This window comes from Myotis brandtii, unplaced genomic scaffold, assembly GCF_000412655.1.
Source record: "Myotis brandtii unplaced genomic scaffold, ASM41265v1 scaffold657, whole genome shotgun sequence".
Taxonomy (NCBI): Eukaryota; Metazoa; Chordata; class Mammalia; order Chiroptera; family Vespertilionidae; genus Myotis; species Myotis brandtii.
Window position 1 is genome coordinate 2,657,701 of NW_005370552.1, and position 12,366 is coordinate 2,670,066.

Consider the following 12,366-nt stretch of genomic DNA (forward strand, 5'->3'; position numbering starts at 1 on the left):
AGACTGCTATGGTGGCTCCACAGTGATCATGGTCCAGTCACCTTCTATCTTGTCTGTTTCTCTTCCACCTTTAATTCATTGCTTCTAACTTATGTTTAAGATGTTTGCTTCAGCTCCCACCATTATGCTAATGCTCTAGTCAATAGGAATGAAGTCCAGTGCGAGGCCTCTGCTCTATAAGGGCACAGCCTGGAAGTTGAACATACTACTTCTATTCAGATGCCATTAGCCAGAACTGGATCATTTGTCACACCTAGCTGCAAAGAAGGCTGGGTAATGTATTCCAGGTCATCATCACGTGCCATTGCTATCACTATGCAAGTCAAGGAGAATGGATTGAGGGTGGCATTGACAGTCTTAGCCACAACGTCTTAATAGAGAATTGACACAGCAATACTTTTAATCATGTAAAAATCACTGTCAGTTTTTAGCTGAGCTCCACACCTTTCTGTTCAAGCACATATGAAGGAGATGCAAGAAGAAGAATGTCAGATGGTACTGGCTGCTTCTTTATTTCCTACCTCTAGGTACTGTGTGTGCTCCGGATGTCCAATAGAGAAATGTATTTGCAGTATTAGATTTAACACTCCCGGGGAGAGAAGAACCATTGATACATAATATCCCAACTTTAGAGATATTTGATCCCAATTTATTTAGGGTTTTGCAGCAGTTTGGGTTTCACAAACAGAAACTGCTGAGTCACGGTGCAGATAACCAAGGCGATCTTGCTGGAAATCTTTTTGTTGTTGTTGGAAAAATAAGTAGGTGGGAGCTTAATTTGTGTACACTGAGTGGGAGTGAGTCACAGTCAGTTAAATAACCTTGTCTTCTCTCTGGGCCACACCCACCTAATATTCAGGCTGATGGGCGCATACGCGCATTGCTCTGAGCAAAATGTCTGGTCAGCCCACACCTTCCCTTCCTGATTGCCCATCTTCCTTACAGCTGTTCGCAAGTCACTTCCTTCCTCCTCTCCCTTTCTCTCCCTTCCACCTCCCATTTCTTCCCGCTCTGTGCTTTTCTGGGGGGCACTAGAGTTGGAGTTGGTCATTGAAACAGTGGAGATAAGTTGTTAGATGAAACAAATCAAGTGTCAAGGCAGTTGTCTGGAATGACGGTGTTACTAGGAACAAATATCGAGTGCCCCACCCCCATTGCCAAGGGTCTTGTTCAGCACTCCATCATCCCTAGCAGGAAAGAGACACTTGGGAACTACTAAAAGGCAGGTGGGTGGAGAGAACCTATGTTCTCTTTCAGTAAATACCTGTGAAGGTCAAGGACTCCACAGATTAAAGTTCTTTGCACAAATTAAATTCACTAGAAACCTAACACTGGTAAAGATGTCGTTCAAAGCATTATTTCCTAATCATAAGCAGTAACTATGAAATGACTCAACTAAAAATAAAACAACCCAGCATGAATATATTAAAATATCCACATCTAAGAAATAGTGTCCTCCAAATAAAGAGAAAGAACTAGTTAGTGAAATAATTGCTCTAGGTTAAAAAATAAATCTACAATGACCTCTTAGAGCCTTGCACTAAGGTTGTGCACTTAATGAATATAACCCTCAAACTCAGAAATTAGGAGCTAAGTGCTGTGGCTAAATACTAGAGAGATAAAACAACAACCCGAGTGAATTGGTAATGGCCTAGTGAGTTAGCAGACAAAAGAAAAATGACTCAGTCTGGTCCCAGCCACACAGGGCACGCAGGTGCCAGACCCAACTGCCTTCTGTGTCATTCTGATATCTGATTGGGTGTGTGGTCAATACAGGGAGAGAACTGTTTTGTTAGTAGGAAGAAAGGAAGAATTTTGCATACATCCTTTCAGTTGTTTTTCATCTAATATTTATAAAACCCATATTTGGAGTCAGACATTGTGTCAGGCTGTGGGAATAGTTAACAACCTTCAGGGCTTTTCAGTCTAGTGAGGGGAGATGGACATATAATCAAATAGAATTCACATTGTAAATGTTGGGCCAGTACTTCTCAACTTTAGTCTGCGTGAGAAACACCCGAAGAGCTTGATTAAAACACATACCAAGTGAAACAAGTCAGATGGAGAAAGACAAAACCCCCCACATGATTTCACTTGTATGTGGAATATAAAACAAAAAGTAACAAACTAACAAAAATAAGCTCATAGATACAGACAACAGAATGGTGGTTACCACAGGGGAAAGAGGATGGGGGGAGGGCAAAGTGGGTAAAGGGGGTCAAATATATGGTAACATAGGAAACTAGACTTCAGCTGGGGAGCAGTCAATAGAGTGCACAGAGGTCAAATTATAATCTTGTACACCTGAAAATTATGTCATGTTATTAAACAACTAGAGGCTCTGTGCACGAATTTGTGCATGGGTGGGGTCCCTCGGCCTGGTTGGCAACCGGGGCCAATCGGGGCCGGCCAGCTGGGGGGAGGGACCGTGGGAGGTTGGCTGTGGGAGCGCACTGACCACCAGGGGGCAGGTCCTGTGTTGAGCATCTGCCCCCTTGTGGTCAGTGCGTGTCATAGCGACCAGCCGGTCATCCAGTCGTCGGGTCATAACGGTCACTTAGGCTTTTATATATATAGACGTTACCTCAAGAAATTCAATAAAAAATACCTGCCAATGTGGGAAACACATGCAGGGAATGGTTGGTACATGAAGCAGGAGTTTTCTATTTTATCTGAAAGTGATGATTGAGCTGAGTTTCAAAAAATAAGTAGGTATTTATTCACCAGGCCAAAAAGGGGAAGTGGGTAGAATTCAGAAACAGAGTTCACTGAGTTTGGGGCCCAATGTGTGAAAGATTAGGATGTAGATATGAGCGTGGGCCACATCAGGAAGGGTCTTAAGTGCCACACTGAGGAGTTGAAATTTCATTCTATAGGGAATGGAGAACTACTGAGAGTTTTAAGCAAGGGAATAAGCCATGCAGGTATTTGACAAAGAATAATCTAGTGAGAGGAAAGAGCAAAGGTAAAGACCTTGAAGTTGGAGTGGCTTTGGACTGTTCATGCACAAGCAAGGAGGCCAGTATGGCTGGAATACAAGGGGGTAGTACTAGATGATAATGCCAGAGAAGTTGGCAGGGATCCGATTGCAAGTGGTTAAGTGGCCTTAGCATATCATTAGCACATTACGCTTTGCTTGGTTGAACGGCCAACCAGATGACCAGACACTTAGCATATTAGGCTTTTATTATGTAGGATTGTTTCATGCTGCCAAGCTCCAACTCTGGCAACCACTAATCTTTTTTTCTGTCCCTATAGTTTTGGGTTTCCCAGAAATTCACATAAATGGAATCATACAATACATAGCCTTTTGGATCCAGCTTCTTTCATTTGGCATTCATTCCTGGTGTTGTGTGAATCAATAGTTCCTTCCTTTTAATTGCTCAGTAGAATTCCATTTTATAGGCGTACCACAGTTTGTTTCTCTATTCACAGACTGAAGGACATTGGATTGTTTCCAGTTTGGGGTGATTATGAAAAAAGCTGCTATAAACATTTGTTTCTAAGTTTTGGTACACACATAAGTTTTTGTTTCTTTTGGGTAAATATCTGGGTGCTATTGGTGCGATTGGTAAGTGTATGAGGAACTTTGTAAGAAACTGCCAAACTGTTTGCTATGAAGAGTGCACCATTTTGCATTCTTGGCAGCAACATGAGAGTTCCAGTGGCTCTCCAACCTCGTCAGCATTTGGCATTGTCGGTGTATTTTATTTTAGTCATTCTAGTGGGTATGGAGCGGTATCACATTGTGGTTTTAAATTGCATTTTCCTAATTACTAAGGTTGGTGAGCAACGAAGCGTCAGAAGGATTTACTAATGGAATGGGTGTAGGATGTGAAAGAGTATGGAGTTAAGGGTGATTTCAAGGACTTCGGCCTGAGCAAAATGATACTGGGAAGAGGTGGAGAGAATTCAGAAATAGAGTTAATGTGACGATTTCAGTGGCTCAGGAAATGCTCAGAAATAGTTATTAGAAAGGAGAAAATGGTTATTGTTATTGGGCAAAGGAAAAGTGATTGCACACTCCTACTCCACATTCCCATCAGGAACTGCAAAATAAAACTTATTCAGAGCAAATAGAACTGAAGATGATTAAAGAACTCTTACGGGTGGTGTGTAGGTGGAAAATGAAAGGTGTCACCCTCAAGGGAAGACATGTCAGTCTGGGAAAAGCAGGCTCCTGCTAACATCTCAGGGATGTGATTCACTGTGAAAGCCTGAAGCCTGTTTTATAGCCCGGGTGGGTGGTGGCTGGGGCAGGGTTGTTTTTACTGACACAGAGAACAGAGAGAAGTTGATGGTTTGGATAATGAACCCTGGTACGTGGGCATAATGGACCATGATGTCATCTTGAACAAGCAAATGTATGGAAAGGATTCCACTGACCCATACCAAGGTAGAACCATGAGAAAGCTGACAGTGCAAGGGGACTTGCCTCAAACACTGTGTCCTGGCTTCTCCATGGGATCTGGGGTAATTATCCATGTGACGAGTGTCAGTTATCTCTGGTTCACATACAGGTGAGGGTGATTTAGGAACAATGGAGGAGATTATCTGGGATCCTCTTGACCCTGGCGCCACGGTGACAGGATCCAACCAAAGAAGACAGGGATCATCTTCCTACAGTATTTCTGGGATGCTCCGTGGCTCAATGTCTAATTCTGCTTTGGCTTCTTTTTTAAAAAAATATATTTTTATTGATTTCAGAGAGGAAGGGAGAGGGAGAGAGAGAGAGAGAGAAACAACAATGGTGAAAGAGTATCATTGATCGGCTGCCTCCTGCACACCCCACACTGGGGATCGAGCCCACAACCCGGGCCTGTGCCCTTGATGGAATTGAACCCAGGACCCTTCAGTCTGAAGGCTGACACTCTATCCACTGAGCCAAACCAGCTCGGGCCTACTTTGGCTTCTTTATCAATTACCTCTCTTCAACTTTCTGCCTTTATTTTTATTTATTATGTTTAACAATGAAAATAGCTTTATTGTTTTGATTTTTGCTTTGGGAAAAATTTAAAAAAATTTAGAAGAATGTGCTAAAGAAAGTAAACGTCTTCTGAATTCTCATCACCCCAGAACCTCACCTTTAATGTTTTGGGAGGCTAGCATTTCATGTTATGCATGCATATTCACAGCTGTATTTTCACTTACATGAGATAATGTCATGCATGGTGACTTCTTTAAATCATGGAAAACTTTTGAAAAATGATTTTTGTTTAATTTTTTTATTGACACCCCCCACCTCTCACTGACACTCTCAGCAACTAATGTAAAAAACTTGGTGTTTATTCTTACAGTCCTTTCTCCATCATCATATAATTTTACACACATCTACGTGTGCATGTGCACACACACACATACACACAGTTAAGACCTTTTTAATAAAAACAGGATCTTATAATGCACTTCTTTGGCTCTTCCTTTTCTCACTGTATTTGCATCATTCTTTTCTATGGCTGCCTAATGTTCTGTTCTGCAATTGATTGACATACATTTTTTAAAAAAATATATTTTATTGATTTTTTACAGAGAGGAAGGGAGAGGGATAGAGAGTTAGAAACATCGATGAGAGAGAAACATCGATCAGCTGCCTCCTGCACACCTCCTACTGGGGATGTGCCCGCAACCCAGGTACATGCCCTTGACCGGAATCGAACCTGGGACCTTTCAGTCCGCAGGCCGATGCTCTATCCACTGAGCCAAACCGGTTTCGGCCTGATTGATTGACATACATTTTGCTTCCTTTTTTTGCACTACAAATATTGCTGTGGCAAATATCCTATATAATAAAAGGCTAATATGCAAATTGTCCCCTTGGGAGTTGGACCCGGTGACCGGGAGTTCGATCACTTGCTATGGCGTGCGCTGACCACCAGGGGGTGGCATGGAATATGGTGGGTGACCAGCGGCGGTGGGGGGTTCTGAGGGGGTCAGGGAAGGAGGAGGCAGGGAGGCCTGGAGGCGGGGAACCTGATCAGCCCTGATCGCCAGCCAGGCCTAGGGACCCTACCCATGCACGAATTTTGTGCACCGGGTCTCTAGTTTCTCTATATATTCCTTACATACTGGAGATTTGTTTATTATATTGGTGTTTTCATTGCTATGTGCTAGAGTCCAAGAGATAGGATTTCTGAGTTGAAATGTATATGTAATTATACTTTTAGTAAATATTGCCAAATTACTTTACAAAAAAGATTGTTCATAATATCCTTTTACTATACTTTTCCTATCTTTATTGAAGTCTAATTGACAAATATAAAATTGTATATATTTAAGGCTTTTGCCTTAATTTTTTAAAATGTATTTTTATTGATTTCAGAGAGGAAGAGAGAGGGAGAGAGAGAAACCTCAATGATGAAAGAGAATCACAGATGAGCTGCCTCCTGCACGCCCCACACTGGAGATTGAGCTCGCAACTGGGCATGTGCCCTGACCAGGAATCGAGCTGTGACCTCCTGGTTCATAGGTTGATGCTCAACCACTCAGCCACACTGGCCTGGCATGACTTTATGTTTTGATTTATGTATATATCATCAAATAATCATCACAATGAAGCCTGTTAGTGTATCCATCACCTCATATATTTACCTTTTTTTGTGTGTGGTGAGAATGCTGAAGATCTATCCTCTTAGCAAATTTCAAGTATCCAATACAGCATTGTTAACTATGTTCACATCGCTGTACTTTAGAACATATATTTATCTTGTGTAACTGAAACTTTATACCCTTTGACCAACATCTTCCCATTTTCCCTTCCCACCAGCCCCTGGCAACCATGATTCTATTCTCTGCTTCCCTCAGTTTGACCATTTTGGATTCCGTGAGTGAGTCCGTGCCTCATTTGTCTTTCTAGGGACAGAGGGAAGTGAGACAAGGAAGAGAAAATGGACAATACAGAGCGTGTTCGTGTGGGTAGTTGGCATCCGGTTTACTGAAGAATTCTAGGGGAGAGAGTTTCTTTGAGAGGTGAGGGAGCTGAGAAATTCATCAGCCAACCCTCAGGCCTCTGTCTGAGGGAAGAGTTAGTTCCAAGGGCACACGGATTGAGTGCTAACACTGTCAAGCTGCGTGTTGTAAACAGCACTGCGAAAGGTCATGCGTCTCACATTCGCACTGTTTTTCCTGTCTTTGTTCCTTTGTCCCTCATGCTGCTGCTGCTTTAAATCCTAACCAACCTTCACATTCTACGTGAAACACTAATTCCATCCGAAATTCTTCCTGCCGTTTCCTAGCTACAAATGACACCACTCATTCCTGTTAACCATCACAGCATTCGTTTTAAATCCTTACTTCAAGAATGTTCCTCTTCTCTTGTGCAATTTCCTGCTACTGCATTCTAGTTATTCGTCATGAAATTCTGTTTCTTTTACCAAGACCCTTGGCCCTGGAAGGGAAGGCCGTATCTTCTCCACCTCTCTCTGCTTGCCGCATTGAGCATGGGGCTTGTGCAGGAGAGCAGCCCTATCGATGTTCGTGCAGTTGCCGCAGGTCTGCAAATTCGAGAACAGAAACCGCGTTAGCACAGTATGATTTAATGCACGAAGAATTCAGTTGTTACTTGTACAGGGAGAAAGATGTCTTCAATCACTTATTTTTGGAATAGTCGTTCCCATTTGTTGGATGAAGTTTGTGTCTGGATGGCCAAACATTTAAATAAATGCCAGGAGGGGCTGGAAAATGTCATCATCCCATCTGGACTGCAAGCCACGTGTCTGGGTGGGTCTGCTCCGGAGGCAGGCTTAGTTGTTAAGTGTGTGCTTAGCAATTTTCTGACTTTATTCAGACAGATGTTTTTTTCTAACTAGTATTGGTCTTTGTTTAGATAAATATAAACGTCAGGATAGTTCTACTTTGTTTTTAATAGAACAAACTGTTTCACTGCATTCATAATGCATGTTTCTAGTCATTTTATATATTAAAAGCTATTAGCCAAAAGAAGTCATCTGAGTTCAGCTATTGCCCTAAATAAGTAAAAAATGGCGGTTTAATTGGAAATAGCGTCTTCTCTCCTATTTTTGTTCTGTTTTTCTTAATATTTGGCAGATATAGTATGAATAGAAATGCTTAAGTTGGAGTGCCTCATGGGTTTTAAACTATTGTTAATTAGTAGTGAAATAATTTTAATTAAAAATTCTTTTGTCTGTGCTTGAACTATGTGTCACGTATTGGCAAACTATGATAGAACGTCGTTTTTAAATCATTTTGCTGTCACCTATAGTCCATTTTCCCTTCATTTTCCTCGTGGCCAAGCCTTGTCTCTCATCACTTCTCAACCTCTATCTGTGTCCATTTAGGAAGCATGCGATGGCTTCCTCAGTGTGACAATGTTCTCAAATGTAAGACTCAAAACCATAAAACTCTTACAAGGAAACAGTAAAATCTCTGCCATTTCTCTTAGCAATAGTTTCCCCGCCCCCGGCATATCTCCTCGGACAAGGAAAACAAAACTAAACTAAACAAGGGGGACTACATCAAACTGAGAAGGTTTTGCACAGCAAAGGAAATAATGAACAAAACAAAAAGACAACCCACTGAATCAGTGGTTCTCAACCTTCTGGCCCTTTAAATACAGTTCCTCATGTTGTGACCCAACCATAAAATTATTTTCGCTGCTACTTCATCACTGTCATGTTGCTACTGTGATGAATCGTCATGTAAATATCTGATATGCAGGATGGTCTTAGGCAACCCCTGTGAAAGGGTCGTTCGACCGCCAAAGGGGTCGCAACCCACAGGTTGAGAACCGCTGCACTGAATGGAAGAAGGTGTTTGCCCACAATACAGCCCACTATGCTGTACATCTGAAACGGATACAGAATAACAAATATTTCTAGTTTTTAAAAAAATATATATTTTATTGACTCTCCATAGAGAGGAAGGGAGAGGGATAGAGTCAGAAACATCGATGAGAGAGAAACATCGATCAGCTGCCTCCTGCACACCCCCCACTGGGGATGTGCCCGCAACCAAGGCACATGCCCTTGACCGGAATCGAACCTGGGACCCTCCAGTCCGCAGGCCGACGCTCCATCCACTGAGCCAAACCGGTCAGGGCAATATTTCTAGTTTTGAAAATGTTTCTGCTTTATAAAACGTTCCCAGCAATATTCATTTCTAAATGATTTTTCTTTTAGAGGCAGAGAGGGCTCACCCACTCGTTCATAAGAATGAGCTTTTATCATAATTCTCCTCCAGCGTCATGTGGCAGGGAATTTTCACGAAGTACCAGCTACGTTCGTTCTGCCTTTGTGGGGTCTTCCGTAGCGAATGTGTTCCCACTGCGGAAGCGCCGTCAGCGCGTGCAGGACAGCAGTGCAGCTGCCCGATCCGGATCGTCATCTTCACCCATCTTCCTGTCTCTGCTGTTCAACTTCTATTAATAAAGATGCAATACACTCATTTATCTGACAACTGTTTATCGAGGATTTAATATAAACAACACATCGTATGAGGCTCGGGCAAGGATAAAAGGTTGGAAGAGACTCGTTGTAACTGTCAGAAAGAGAATCTGGGAAGGAATAGATTCCAGTGGTTGGCAACCTTCCTCATGCCGCGACCCTTTCATACAGTTCCTCATGGTGTGGTGACCCCCAAGTTCATGGTTACACATTGAACATCATTAAAGCATCGTGACTCATCACAAAAACAATATGTAATGATATATGTGTTTTCCGATGGTCTTAGGTGACCCCTGTGAAAGGGTCGTTCGACCCCAAAGGGGTCGCGACCCACAGGTTGAGAACCCCTGGAGTAGAAGCTACATAGAGGAAAAGGAAAAGTGGAAGGCCTGGGGCGAAGGGCGGGGCGGGCTAGATGGAGGTCAATGGGGAAAAGGGGGACATAGGCAATACTTTCAACAATAAAGATTAAAGAAAATCTTTCTAAAATACAAAAAAAAGGGAGAGATGCAATATGTGTCATTACAGAGGTATGAAGTGCAGTACTTATCCACCGGAGTGACTGAGGAAGGCTTCTTGGGTATATAGGGAGCAAAGGTAAGGAGGGAGGCAAGGAATGTGTAGGCAGAAATAATTCCACGAGCAAAAGCTCAATGGTGAGAACATACAGGACTTGTTCAGGGGAGTGAAGAGAGAGTATTGGCATCTGGGAAATGGCAGTTGGAGCAGATCATCCAAGGCTTTTACCACATGCTGGTGTGAATGCCGCCCCCCCCCCCCCCCCCTCTGCATTTCTTCAAATGAGATCAACAGAAATTTTACAAGAGTCCTGACTTTTATTTTAGACTATTTTTTACAACAAAGGATTCGTTTTCATTCACATGACGCCCACATTCTGGGGCAGCTGTAACTCCGCTTCACTCCAGAGCCCCAGCTGTCACTACCGCATCTACCGGGCCCATTTCTGATGGGCGGGGCCGAAGGGAAGAAGAAGGTGGAAAGCCACGCCAGGTCATTTCAAGCTTTTGTTCAGCAGTGATGCGTTTCATTGGCCCAATGAGGCCTATGAGAACGGAACAGGTTTCCTGTTTTTATTTAGATGATCATCTAAAAAAAAATCAGTGTCTTTTGGGTGAGCTGGACATGTCAATGTGTGTTGGCTTCAGGGATTAGTTAGCATCAAAGAGTCCCACCGGGTTGCATTATTAACACCCCCCAGGCAATCAGATGCAGTTGGAGAAAGTAAAGGATCCCGATGCCTCCGCCCTAGTTGAAGCCAAATGACGTCACCAGGGCTGAGCAGGGAGAAGTGGGAGGATTAGTCATGTAGGTGCCTGGGAGTGTCGGTGCCAAGGAACAGTGGCAACAACAGCAAGCAAACCAGCCTGTGCGGTAGCATTCAGTGCCATGCTTATGTTTAAGATGATAATTCAGTGTGAGCCCATAATTATGTCACATTAAATTAATGTTGTTAATTTGACTTTAATTGGTTTGGAGTTCTGTTTTTATTAAATTTGTAAAGTTATTTTAGTTTATGGTTATGTAAGACAGAAACACAGAGTTAGGATACTTTTATATTTTCTATAAGTAAAATGCTGATAAAAATCACTTAACATTTTTTCCCTTTCTAGAGATATACATGCCTATAATTTGAGAAATACTGAGGTAGGTAATGGGGACCCATTGAAGAATTTTGTGAATGTGAGTGACATAATTGGGGCTGTGCCTAAGGAAATTGTAAGAGTTTATGGGAATGGAAAGGAAGGGGCAGATAGAAGAGATATTGGTAGAGGAGGGTTCATGGGAAGTTTTCAGGGATTACTTTGATGTATGAAGGGAAGGAGAGGAAGGAGTCAAAGCTCTCTTGAAATTTTTATTATCTGTCAAGGAAAGAATAAAAGTACCATGAACCAGAACTGATGAATTGAGGGAATCAGCTTAGCAAAGACAGAGTTTGACTTTAGACATAATTTTCACTTATTAATAATAGTTTTCAAATAGGTTAATACATTTAAAATATCTCTCTATATAAAAGTCTAATATGCAAAGTGTCTCTCGGGAGTTCGACTGGGACGTGCACTGACCACCAGGGGGTGGCGTGAAACATGGCGGCGGGGCGCTGAGGGAGCGAGGGAAGGAGGAGGTGGGGAGGCGGGGAACCTGATTGGCCCTGATCACCGGTCAGGCCTAGGGACCCTACTCGTGCACGAATTTCGTGCACTGGGCCTCTAGTATGAACATAAATAAGAAAAATAATGTTTTTTGAGTGAGGGGTGCTAATAAAGTAATTTACCTATAAATAGTCTTATTTTATACCTCCAATGCCTAGAAAATTGTTTGGCACATGGTATACATTTAATAATTATTAGATGAACTGAATTTGTTGATTAGAATGAAATAGGGCTACTTAAAAAGGTTAATCACTTGGATTTCGACTTCTGGTGTTATAGCTAAATAAGAGCTTTAAGAAACCTGCTACCTTAGAACAACTATATTCTGCACAGAACATACTTTTTGAGACATTGCTTGTATTGCCAGAGGAATGGGATATGTTCAGGGAGCACTCCCAATGTAGCATGAACTGGAGCTGAAGTGGAAGGGACTGGGACCAGAGAAGTGGGCTGCAGTGAGAGGTACTAAGGTTCAATATCCCAGTACCATGAGGAGGGAAATGATCCAGGGACTCCTGCACTGAGCTAAAACCTTCAGGCTGAAGTAAACCCTTGGCTTCTGGAAAAAGCAGAAGCAAACACTCTCTAGAGCAGTGGTTCTCAACCTTGGCTGCACATTAGAATCACCTGGAAATCTTTAAAATCCTGATTTCTAGGCCTCATCCTCTGGAAATTCTGTTTCTTTGTTACTCATGTTGTGGACCCACCCTATAACAAAGAAACAGAATTTCCAGAGGATGAGGCCCAGAAATCAGGATTTTAAAGATTCCCAGGTGATTCTAATGTGCAGCCAAGGT